Source organism: Schistocerca cancellata, chromosome 12 (assembly GCF_023864275.1).
Source record: "Schistocerca cancellata isolate TAMUIC-IGC-003103 chromosome 12, iqSchCanc2.1, whole genome shotgun sequence".
NCBI classification, from domain to species: Eukaryota; Metazoa; Arthropoda; class Insecta; order Orthoptera; family Acrididae; genus Schistocerca; species Schistocerca cancellata.
The window spans coordinates 67,151,249-67,164,537 of NC_064637.1; positions in this window are offsets into that span (position 1 = coordinate 67,151,249).

Consider the following 13,289-nt stretch of genomic DNA (forward strand, 5'->3'; position numbering starts at 1 on the left):
TTAAAGTTCAACAAAACGAGTTTTTAAAGACACATGTTTGTAAAGTTGGTTCCATTCCATACTGGGCGCCTGGTATACCAACCGGTTATGAATTTCTTGAAATAAAACAGTCTCGGTTGCAAAATCTTTTTCATGTACAGGAACTAACGCGTTTCGCCCTTTTGGATCATCATCAGATTGGCTTAAAAATTAATGTGTAACGATGGTATCTAATAAAATTTCATCTTAATGCCATAAGTGGGCATTAATGGACGAACGTTCGTAATCCGCATTAATTTTTATGTCAATCTGATGATGCTTGCTACGGTACAGGTTCGAATCCTGCCTCGGGCATGGATCTGTGTGATGTCCTTAGGTTAGTTAGGTTTAAGTAGTTCTAAGCTCTAGGGGACTGATGGCCTCAGATGTTACGTCCCATAGTGCGCAGAGCCATTTGAACCATTTATTTAATGATACCCCAAAAGAGCGAAACGTGCCGTTTCCGTACATAAAGATTTTTCAACCAAGACCGTCTTATTTAAAAAAGAACCATCTTTTTTGTTGTTTTTGAAAGTGTGTCCTAGGACCAGCATTCTACTAGCTGCATGTGTGGAACCTCCAGAAACCACTCTCAAATTAGTTTTTAACAGCTTAGGACTGAACCGAAGCGGTCGTAGTCTCTTCATTTTGACATATTTTATTGTGCTCCCTCGCCAAATGGACAGCGATATCCGTAACCGCGAGACGAGCATGCTGCGCTGTGCTGTGCTCCACCCTGTAGACTGAGAAGGTCCCAACTCCTTTTCTGTCTTTTCACACTTCATTCCTCTCCTCTCGTCTGACGCATTTCGACACGTAGACAAAGTATAGACGTGTATACATACAGTGCAGTGTCGCCGTGCTCTTTAGAAAACACCACAGTATCTCCACCGTATAAAACTCAAAGTAGACTCTGGGCGCCATGAAATGTGTTCTTTTTTCACTGACCAATAATTAACAACCCTCGTCATTAAGTTCTATAGTAAGCGGTAGGGGCATCAGTCGAGTGTGATGTATCCGAGCAAGTCGGCGGTCGCTGAACATTGTTTGTCGGAAAATCACGCCATGGAGTATGACCGCACGAGGATTCTGGTACAGACGTCGAGATACTGGGACAGCGTTGTTAGAGAGGCCATCGAAATTCGCACCAATGACGACCTCATAAACCGGGACTGTGGCTATAATCTTAGCAAGGCTTGGGAACCAGCGATCGGGTTAATCAAGAGTAAATCGAGCAGACGTATAGTTGTGACGACCACGGCGGACAGAGCCATCACACCGACATCATCTCAGACGCCGTCGCAATCTGTTCCACCGCGCGACCGTGGCGCTGGGCGCGGACGGCGGAGGGAGCGCGCCGCGGGCGGAGGGTATTTAAATCGGCCGCCGCCGCGACCGAACCCAGTTCCCTCTGAGCAGCCATAGCGTACGGATCTCCGTGCCGGTACGTTCACAGGAGCTCAGTCCGTCAGTTCACCTGATGATGGCGACATGTTTGATCGCCGAAATATTGTGCCCGTTGGACACTATAGACCGGCAGCATACCCGTGGATATTTTGATTATCCTGGTGCTATTCGAACCACTCACGTACGCTGCGAGCTGTGTCCCACATCGCGTTGTCCTGCTGGTAGATGCCATCGTGCTGCAAAAAGTTCCACGTAGGGGTGGACATGGTCCCCAAGTAAATATCATTCTTGTGTTGATCCGCCACGCGGGATTAGCCGAGCGGTCTGAAGGCGCTGCAGTCACTGACTGTGCGGCTGGTCCCGGCGGAGGATCGAGTCCTCCCTCGGGCATGGGTGTGTGTGTTTGTCCTTAGGATAATTTAGGTTGTGTGTAAGCTTAGAGACTGATGACCTTAGCCGGCCGGTGTGGCCGAGCGGTTCTAGGCGCTACAGTATGGAACCGCGCGACCGCTACGGTCGCAGGTTCGAATTCTGCCTCGGGCATGGATGTGTGTGATTTCCTTAGGTTAGTTAGGTTTAAGTACGAGGTGCATTCAAGTTCTAAGGCCTCCGATTTTTTTTCTCCGGACTGGAAAGAGATAGAAACATGCGCATTGTTTTAAAATGAGGCCGCGTTCATTTTCAATACGTCCCAGAGATGGCAGCACCGTACGGCAGATGGAATTTTACCGCCAGCGGCGAGAATGAGAACTGTTTTAAATACTTAAAAAAGCGACGTTTTTCTTACTTGAACAGCGTGCAAACATTCCTTTTCTGAATTTGCGTGGTGTGAAACCAATTGAAATTCATCGACAGTTGAAGGAGACATGTGGTGATGGAGTTATGGATGTGTCGAAAGTGCGTTCGTGCGTGCGACAGTTTAATGAAGGCAGAACATCGTTTGACAACAAACCGAAACAACCTCGGGCTCGCACAAGCCGGTCTGACGACATGATCGAGAATGTAGAGAGAATTGTTTTGGGGGATCGCCGAATGACTGTTGAAGAGATCGCCTCCCGAGTTGGCATTTCTGTGGGTTCTGTGCACCCAATCCTGCATGACGACCTGAAAATGCGAAAAGTGTCATCCAGGTGGGTGCCACGAATGCTGACGGACGACCACACGGCTGCCCGTGTGGCATGTTGCCGAGCAATGTTGACGCGCAACGACAGCACGTATGGGACTTTCTTTTCGTCGGTTGTGACAATGGATGAGACATGGATGCCATTTTTCAATCCAGAAACAAAGCGCCAGTCAGCTTAACGGAGGCACACAGATTCACCGCCACCAAAAAAATGTCGGGTAACCGCCAGTGGTGAAAAAATGATGGTGTCCATGTTCTGGGACAGTGTGGGCGTAATCCTTACCCATTGCGTTCCAAAGGGCACTACGGTAACAGGTGCATCCTACGAAAATGTTTTGAAGAACAAATTCCTTCCTGCACTGCAACAAAAACGTCCGGGAAGGGCTGCGCGTGTGCTGTTTCACCGAGACAACGCACCCGCACATCGAGCTAACGTTACGCAACTGTTTCTTCGTGATAACAACTTTGAAGTGATTCCTCATGCTCCCTACTCACCTGACCTGGCTCCTAGTGACTTTTGGCTTTTTCCAACAATGAAAGACACTCTCCGTGGCCGCACATTCACCAGCCGTGCTGCTGTTGCCTCAGCGATTTTCCAGTGGTCAAAACAGACTCCTAAAGAAGCCTTCGCCGCTGCCATGGAATCATGGCGTCAGCGTTATGAAAAATGTGTACGTCTGCAGGGCGATTACGTTGAGATGTAACGCCAGTTTCATCGATTTCGGGTGAGTAGTTAATTAGAAAAAATATCGGAGGCCTTAGAACTTGAATGCACCTCGTAGTTCTAAGTTCCATGGGACTAATGACCACAGCAGTTAGGTCCCATAGTGCTCAAAGCCATTTGAACCATTTTGTTTATTATTTCGAAAGTAATTGCCATATCTACTAATATATTTATCCCACTGTGAGACAATACAGTTAGTACCTCCATGGAAAAATTCTTGCGTTTCCCTATGGAACCACGATTCTAGCCACCCATGCACCTCTCCATTTTAAGCATATAGACGATCAAGAGTTTTTGTCTTCTCGGCTCCAAAGATATGATAATCTATGGTCAGACATGGGGACTGTAAAGAGGTTGTGTAAGGGCTTGCCAGCGAAACTTCTACACTGCAGTCGAAACAACAGCACGTCAGTTCTGGAAAAGCCATGACGATCTTTTCCTTGATTGCAACGACCGGATGCTCAATGACTTTCTGGAACATAGCGCCATAATTAGCGCACAGTGGGGCGTGGGCATTTTGCAAAAATTGAAGTGCGCCATCAAGTCCAAAGGCCCAGGAATGTTCGCAGTTGGTTGGGGTAGGTGATCTAGAAGCAAGCTCATCGGTCCCATCGGATTAGGGAAGGCTGAAGAAGGAAGTCGGCCGTGCCCTTTCAAAGCAACCATCGCGGAATTTGCCTAAAACGATTCAGGGAAAATCGCGCAAACTCTAAATCAGAATGGCCGGACGCGTATTTCAACCGTCGTTCTCCCGAATGCGAGTCCAGTGTGCTAGGCACTGCGCCACCTCGCTCGGTAATGTTCGCGGACGGCATCATTTTGTAGGAGGATAGTCCACGCCCTCGTGTTGCCAGAGTTGTTTTCGACTACAGACCAGAAGCTGAAGCAACTAGAAGTAGCACCAACCTCCAACAGAATTCTAAAAAATCCTAAAAAACAGAATCTCATGAGGTGTTGACGGAATTTCAAGCAGAATTCGGAAAAGTTGTTCCAAACAATAAGTACTGTCCCTAGTGATATATGCAATGCATCATTAGCACAGAGAATTTTTCCAGACAGGTTGAAATACGCAGTTGTCAAACCTCTTCATAAGAAAGGTAACAGACAGACAAATGATCATCCTATTTGCATACTGACATCTTATCCCTGAACATTAGGAAAAGTAACGCACTCAACTTTAATTTCACATAGAAGTAGATGTAATTTACGCATCACAGTTTGGATTCCACAAGCGTTGCTTGACTGAGAATGCTGTTTCTACGATCACTCGTCACGTAACACAAGCATTAAGTAACAAAACATTGCCAGTTGATATCTTTGTAATCCTACCGACGCTTTTTGACTGTGTACATCTTGTTACTTCCTTCGGAAAACTCAAGTTTTTTGGGGCTGTTGGCTACAAGCACAGCTGGTTTGAATCATACGTGCTGAATAATTCGAGCGATGTCGGGAGGGTAGAAATTTTAATAACTGGGAAGAAATCACAAAGGTAATCTCACAGTGTTTAATATTAGGTCCACTCCAATTGCAATATGTTAATCACCTTCCACGTAACATTCGACAGGCAGAGTTGATACTCATTGCGGACGATGCTAGTGTTATAATAAACAGATGAAAAGAACAGAAGCGGTCATTAATGACGTTTTACAAAGAATTATAAAGTGGAATCTTCCTGAATTTTGAAGTAACACGTTACATTCATTTGCATATAAGAAATATAGTCATAATAACAAATACTGTAACACATTGCCGGCCAGGGTGGCCGAGCGGTTCTAGGCGCTGCAGCCTGGAACCGCGCGACCGCTACGGTCGCAGGTTCGAATCCTGCCTCGGGCATGGATGTGTCTGATGTCCTTAGGTTAGTTAGGTTTAAGTAGTTCTAAGCTCTAGGGGACTGATGACCTCAGAAGTTAAGTCTTATAGTGCTCAGAGCCATTTGAACCATTTCTACCACAGTTGCCTCGGCGCCGCTTTTGGATAGCGCCGTTTTGCCATGCATGGTATACTTTAACCGCAAGAGTACGCGAATATGTTATGAACTTAGCCGTTTCGGAAATGCTTCCACCCCTGACCCGAAAGCCAATGTTCGTGTCCTTTTGGACGCAGGATAAATCCGTTTCCGTATTAAGACTGCAATGTTTTCCGCGCCCTCCAGACACGTTTTGAACACCCTCCACTGCTAGTGCTGCCACCTTTCATCTGTGTATGGTTATTGCTTGTTGACGCCGAATAAATGCGGTGGTGACTTCAAAAATGGCTCCGAACACTATGGGACTCAACAGCTATGGTCATCAATCCCCTAGAACTCAGAACTACGTAAACCTAACTAACCTAAGGACATCACACAACACCCAGTCATCACGAGGCAGAGAAAATCCGTGATCCCGCCGGGAATCGAACCCGAGAGCCCGGGCGCGGGAAGCGGTGGTGGCTATGTGACACCGCCGCGTGTAACGGAATAGAGACGATACTAAAATGTAGACTTTCACGGCCGGAAATACCATGTCCATTACGATTATCCGGGCTGTTATGCCGTGGTCGGTTGATGAATTCTGTGGTGATTCCCAACGTTTCGTCTCCGACTGCGGGAGACATCTTCAAGGGGGTCCGTAGCTCGATGGAAGGTCCAACACACACACTGGCTCGCTACTGACTGCCGCTAAATTCGCTGTCCGCGCGCCCCCGCGCCGCGGCGTGACGTCATGGGGAAGCGCATGTTGACGACGTCTAGTAGACAGAAGAAGTAGTTTGATAATTTGCTACCTAATCAGACTGTTCGGCATTTAGACATTTCCCGGACCGTTATCAATTTGTCCAAACGTTCGTTATCTGACGATGAGACATCTCTGCTTGCCAAGGGAGGAAATTTTGCTGTTAGTCCGCGTTTTGTGCCCACGGAAGAAATTATAGCCAGTGTAGAAACAGGAATTCGCAGTGTAGATTCTGTAACAGCTGAAGAAATCCGTATAGAAACAGTGAGAATATTAGCCAATGCAAAACCGCCGAAAAGTAATATAACTGTGGGTGAGAGAAGAGCTTTAAAACTCCTGAATGACGACGATAGTATTTTGGTTCTCCCAGCTGACAAAGGAAGCGCAACGGTGGTTATGGATGTGGCCGACGATCAGAGAAAAATTACTGATCAGCTGGATCCGCAAGCATATAGGAAGCTGAATAAAGACCCCACTAACAACGTTCTCAGAACTGTGTCGCGGTTAATAAAAAAGTCCTCCATTGAAGAGAGTGTACAGAAAGGTCTCTGCAATTCGGTTGCGCTACCACCGAGGCTTTATGGATTGGCCAAAATTCATAAAGAAAATGTGCCGTTAAGACCGATACTAAGTGCCATTGGTTCGCCCACCTACTCGTTAGCCAAGTTTTTGACTACGCTGTTAAAACCACTGCATAACAGCCCGGATAATCGTAATGGACATGGAATAGAGACGGTTTTCACTAAAAAAACTGCAGAGGCATAGAATGACGGATGATAGCTTTGTGTACTTCAAGCAGATATTTGGGAGCAACGAGGTATAGAAATAGGAACTGGAATGACCACATACAGGGTGTTTCACTAAATTTGTTTGCCTCTGTAAGTTACGAAGTAATAGGCGAAGGAAATATTTTCTGCGGTAGGTCACCATAAGAAACGTTACACTGTTTGCGGAGCTATATTTTTGTATTATCCAAAGAGTTACAGTAAAAAGATACATTTTTTGAAATGGGACAGTAGTTGTTTCTATCATGCACTGAAATCAGTAACACCAGCTGTGTATACATCAATTTAAATTACATTCCTGTCACTTTTACTTTGGAAGCTACAACCGTTCAAAGTTCTAGGGACAGATACCACACAAGCTGCCCATAACGCAACGCGCCTCCTAAATGCGGTGCGGCCGAGTTGTAACGTCGCCGGTGTCACGGAGCGAGAAGCTTCGCTGTTAGACTGCCGACTGTCGCCGCACACGGCCGTGTGCCCGACAGTTCGATCCACACAAACAAACGAGGCTCAATGTACCACAGTTACTGACATCGGATGAATATGGCACAGACAGACAATGAGTACGTTGACATGTTGATGATGCTCGGCGAGTGCCGACACGATGCCACTGAAGCATCCATGGCCGACGCCGTAAGATATCCTAGGCGAAGAGCTCCGGCAGCCATTACGTTCTTACTTGACGAGAACAACGACTTAGGGAAACAGGCAACCTTGTAATGCGGCGCAGGAGCAGGCGAAGAACTGCAAGAAGTGAGGAGACGGAGGTGTTTGTTCTAGCTGCAGTACATCACGATACTCTTGGGTTGGATTGTTTTGGGGGAAGAGACCAAACAGCGAGGTCATCGGCCGGCCGGTGTGGCCGTGCGGTTAAAGGCGCTGCAGTCTGGAACCGCGTGACCGCTACGGTCGCAGGTTCGAATCCTGCCTCGGGCTTGGATGTGTGTGATGTCCTTAGGTTAGTTAGGTTTAATTAGTTCTACGTTCTAGGCGACTGATGACCTCAGAAGTTGAGTCGCATAGTGCTCAGAGCCATTTGAGCCAGCGAGGTCATCGATCTCATCGGATTAGGGAAGGATGGGAAAGGAAGTCGGTCGTGCCCTTTCAAAGTGTAAGTAGGCTGTTTATGTTTTCTTATTGACAACGTTACGTAGCGCTCTGTGTGAAAATCACTGGCTGTGCTGTGTGCAGTCTGTGGCTAGTTTGCATTGTTGTCTGCCATTGTAGTGTTGGGCAGCGGCAGCTGGATGTGAACAGCGCGTAGCGTTGCGCAGTTGGAGGTAAGCCGCCAGCAGTGGTGGATGTGGGAAGTGAGATGGCGGATTTTTGAGAATGGATAATCTGGAAGTGTGTCCATCAGAAGCAGTACATTTGTACGAATGGATGTCATGAACTGCTAAATATATTATGACTATTAATGTAAATACAGTGTTTGTTCTCTATTAAAATCTTTCATTTGCTAACTATGCCTATCAGTAGTTAGTGCCTTCAGTAGTTTGAATCTTTTATTTAGCTGGCAATAGTGGCGCTCGCCGTATTGCAGTAGTTCGAGTAACGACGATTTTTGTGAGGTAAGTGATTTGTGAAAGGTACAGGTTAATGTTAGTCAGGGCCATTCTTTTGTACGGATTTCTGAAAGTCAGATTGCGTTGCGCTAAAAATATTGTGTGTCATTTTAAGCACAGTCATGTATAATTGTTCTAAGGGGACGTTTCAAAAGGAACCATCCCGGCATTTGCCTGAAGCGATTTGAGGAAATCACGGAAAACCTCAATCAGGATGGCCGGACGCGGGATTGAACCGTCGTCCTCTCGGATGTCAGCTTACGAGCCGTTCCTGCAGTCGCTGTGTGGCGTATTGTACACGACCTCAGGTTTCACCCGTACCGCCTGTCACTGACCCAGGAGCTGCAGGAGAACGATTTCCGTGAGAGAGTTAGATTCTGTGAATGCGCCATGCGTCATTTCACGCTCAAGTCTTTACAAGGCGTTACGTTCTCTGATGAGTTCACGTTCACAAATTATGGTGCAGTGAATCACCATAAAGTGCACTACTCGGCCGCAGACAATCCGCGGTGTGTATGACCTGTCGACCGTCAACGTAGGTGGTCTGTTAATGTATGGTGTGGAATCCTTGGGGATGAAATCACCGGTCCACACTACTTCCCAGGTACACTGACAGGTGAGTTACATCGCGCGTTTATAGTCGACAATTTGGGCGGTCTCCTTGAACATGTGTGTCTACACACGAAAGTCCAGACGTGGCTGCAGCACGATGGTCACCCAGCCCAATCTGCGCGTGCTGTTGTGGAAGAACTAAACAACAGGTTTGCAGGAAGGTGGTTGGCTCGCCATGCTCCTCATTCATGGCCTTCAAGGTCGCCCGTTTTAACACCATTAGATTTATTTTTGTGGGGATATCTAAAGGATCGTGTTTTTGTCAGTGAGCCCACATCCCCAAATGATCTAAAACGGCGCATCGAGGACGCATGTTGCTCTGTGACACCGGCGATGTTAGATCTCGTCCGCACATCCTTTAGAAAGCCCACTGCATTGTGCATTCAGGAACATGAACACACATTTGAACATCTCATTTAAACCAACTTCCCACCGCCAGAACATCAATCACTCACCACACAGCCATGTATTATGTAGAGCGTGTAGTATCTCCCCTGAAACTTTGAAGGATTGTAGCTCCCAAACTAAAGGTGATAGGAATCTAATTGAAATTGATGTATAGACAGCTGATGTTACTGATACCAGTGCATGATAGAAACAACTGCTGTCCCATTTACAAATTGTATATTTCTGCTTTAACTCTTTAGATAATAGCACAATAGATTGTGTTCATAGCTCCGCCGACAGTGTAACGATTCTTATGGTGACCTACCGCAAGAAATATTTCCGTCGCCTATTACTTCGTAACTTACAGAGGTAAATACACTCCTGGAAATCGAAAAAAGAACACATTGACACCGGTGTGTCAGACCCACCATACTTGCTCCGGACACTGCGAGAGGGCTGTACAAGCAATGATCACACGCACGGCACAGCGGACACACCAGGAACCGCGGTGTTGGCCGTCGAATGGCGCTAGCTGCGCAGCATTTGTGCACCGCCGCCGTCAGTGTCAGCCAGTTTGCCGTGGCATACGGAGCTCCATCGCAGTCTTTAACACTGGTAGCATGCCGCGACAGCGTGGACGTGAACCGTATGTGCAGTTGACGGACTTTGAGCTAGGGCGTATAGTGGGCATGCGGGAGGCCGGGTGGACGTACCGCCGAATTGCTCAACACGTGGGGCGTGAGGTCTCCACAGTACATCGATGTTGTCGCCAGTGGTCGGCGGAAGGTGCACATGCCCGTCGACCTGGGACCGGACCGCAGCGACGCACGGATGCACGCCAAGACCGTAGGATCCTACGCAGTGCCGTAGGGGACCGCACCGCCACTTCCCAGCAAATTAGGGACACTGTTGCTCCTGGGGTATCGGCGAGGACCATTCGCAACCGTCTCCATGAAGCTGGGCTACGGTCCCGCACACCGTTAGGCCGTCTTCCGCTCACGCCCCAACATCGTGCAGCCCGCCTCCAGTGGTGTCGCGACAGGCGTGAATGGAGGGACGAATGGAGACGTGTCGTCTTCAGCGATGAGAGTCGCTTCTGCCTTGGTGCCAATGATGGTCGTATGCGTGTTTGGCGCCGTGCAGGTGAGCGCCACAATCAGGACTGCATACGACCGAGGCACACAGGGCCAACACCCGGCATCATGGTGTGGGGAGCAATCTCCTACACTGGCCGTACACCACTGGTGATCGTCGAGGGGACACTGAATAGTGCACGGTACATCCAAACCGTCATCGAACCCATCGTTCTACCATTCCTAGACCGGCAAGGGAACTTGCTGTTCCAACACGACAACGCACGTCCGCATGTATCCCGTGCCACCCAACGTGCTCTAGAAGGTGTAAGTCAACTACCCTGGCCAGCAAGATCTCCGGATCTGTCCCCCATTGAGCATGTTTGGGACTGGATGAAGCGTCGTCTCACGCGGTCTGCACGTCCAGCACGAACGCTGGTCCAACTGAGGCGCCAGGTGGAAATGGCATGGCAAGCCGTTCCACAGGACTACATCCAGCATCTCTACGATCGTCTCCATGGGAGAATAGCAGCCTGCATTGCTGCGAAAGGTGGATATACACTGTACTAGTGCCGACATTGTGCATGCTCTGTTGCCTGTGTCTATGTGCCTGTGGTTCTGTCAGTGTGATCATGTGATGTATCTGACCGCAGGAATGTGTCAATAAAGTTTCCCCTTCCTGGGACAATGAATTCACGGTGTTCTTATTTCAATTTCCAGGAGTGTACATTTAGTGAAAAAAAAATGGTTCAAATGGCTCTGAGCACTATGGGACGTAACTGCTGAGGTCATCAGTCCCCTAGAACTTAGAACTACTTATACCTAACTAACCTAAGGACATCACACACATCCATGCCCGAGGCAGGATTCGAACCTGCGACCGTAGCGTCGCACGGTTTCAGACTGTAGCGCCTATAACCGCTCGGCCACTCTGGCCGACTTTTAGTGAAACACCCTTTATCCTTAATATTATAGGTAAAGTCTGCGTAAGGCTACGATTTGTGGGGCGTGGTGAGCTGCTTATTTGAGAGTGCATTCGCCCACATCACACACATCCTACCCCTAAGTTCATGGTGTGGGGAGGCCAGTCTCATGGTCACATTTTGTGATTCCGCAAGGTGAAGTAACCTGTGCCGTTTACACTGCACACGTTATAATTGCTGTGCTACTTCCATTTCTTCGACAGGGAAGTGATGTTTTCCAGCAGGACAATGGACATCCCCGTGCCGCTGTTACGACGCAACGCGCTGTTCACCGCATTCACTGCAATGGCCACCTTCATCACCGAATCTCTCACCAGCTGAACACGCACGGGACAGGAAGAAGAGGGAACTTGTTCGCTCTCCAAAGTCTGCGAGAATCACTGCCGAATTGCAACGAAAGGCGCAAGATGCTTTGGGCAGTCTTTCGAAGGTTCCCATTCGTCGCTTTGGTGATCGTTTGCTTCCGAGAATACATGCCTGCGTTGCTGCCAGACACGGTGGGGGAGGTTGTTGCACACTGTGTACAGACGCGCCTGTCTGGATGCCCTTTACTGCGTCATGTGTGTTGCGTGTGCATTTAATACTGATGCTTTTATCAAAACTCTCCAACAACTACGCATCACCTTACTTGTTCAATACGAGGCGTGTTTTATAAGTAAGTACCGTTTTGAAATTTAAAAAAGACGTGCTAAGACATCTCAATAATTTTATTTTTACATGAAAGCCTGTACCTTAATCTAGGCACTGACGCCATTACAGTCTGATTCTTCCTTGTTTACGTTGTGTACTGGGTGTTTAAGATGCCTCTGACAATCGTGAGTCCGACTGTGAAGTACCGGCTGTTATAAGATTTCTTAGTGCTAAAGGCCTAAAAGCGATGGATATTCATCGTTAGATCTGTGTCGTTTACGGAGAAAATATTATGAATGATGGAATGGTAAGAAAGTGGGCGAGAGCATTTAAAGATGAGCGCACAAATGTGCGTGATGAACAACGGAGTGGGCGTCCTTCAGTCGTTAATGGAGGTCTGGTACAGGAAGTGGACAATAAGGTGAGATAAAACAGACGCTTTACGATTTATTCATTGCGGGATGACTTTCCTAATGTTTATCGTAGTGTTTTGTACGGCGCTGTGACTGAGCACTTGAATTACAGAAAATTGTGCGCACGTTGGGTACCGAAAATGTTGACGGGTGTGCACAAAACAAAACATTTAGACAGTGCATTGACTTTCCTTGAGCGTTTCAACGACGGTGATGATTTCTCAAGCCAAATTGTTACGGGCGATGAAACATGGGTGGCCTACGTCGCACCAGAATCAAAGCAACAGTCCATGGAAGTTGATCAAGGGCATCGTTTTCCTGCAAGACAACGCCCGTCCGCATGTGGCGAATCAGACCAAAGATCCCATCACATCTTTTCGATGGGAAACTCTTGATCATCCTCCGTTACAGCCCCTGTCTTGCGCCCAGTGACTACCATCTGTCCCTGCACTTGAAGAAACACCTCGGCGGTCAGCGTCTTCAAGACGATGAGAACAGTGGTGATGCAGTGGTTAACAAGTCAGGCGGCAGACTTCTATGAGGACGGTATTCAAAAACTGGTACAAGGTTATGACAAGTGCCTCAACATTGACGGAAACTACGTAGAAAAGTTGATTAAGGTACTGTTGAGTGGGACTTAAGATAGGCAAATAAATTAGTGAAATCAATGTGAAGTGAAGTAGAAATTAGAAAATAAATGAAAAACTTTGTTTAGTTTGGAACGTTACACACTGGCAAACAGCAGGCAGAGCAGAAGAGGCAATGACCGTGAAGCCAGCACGTTCAGGAGAAGCCATCGCCCTCCTCACATAAGTGGAAGCTGCCATTTCAGCCCAAGATTCTTCGAGAAGCTTTTCA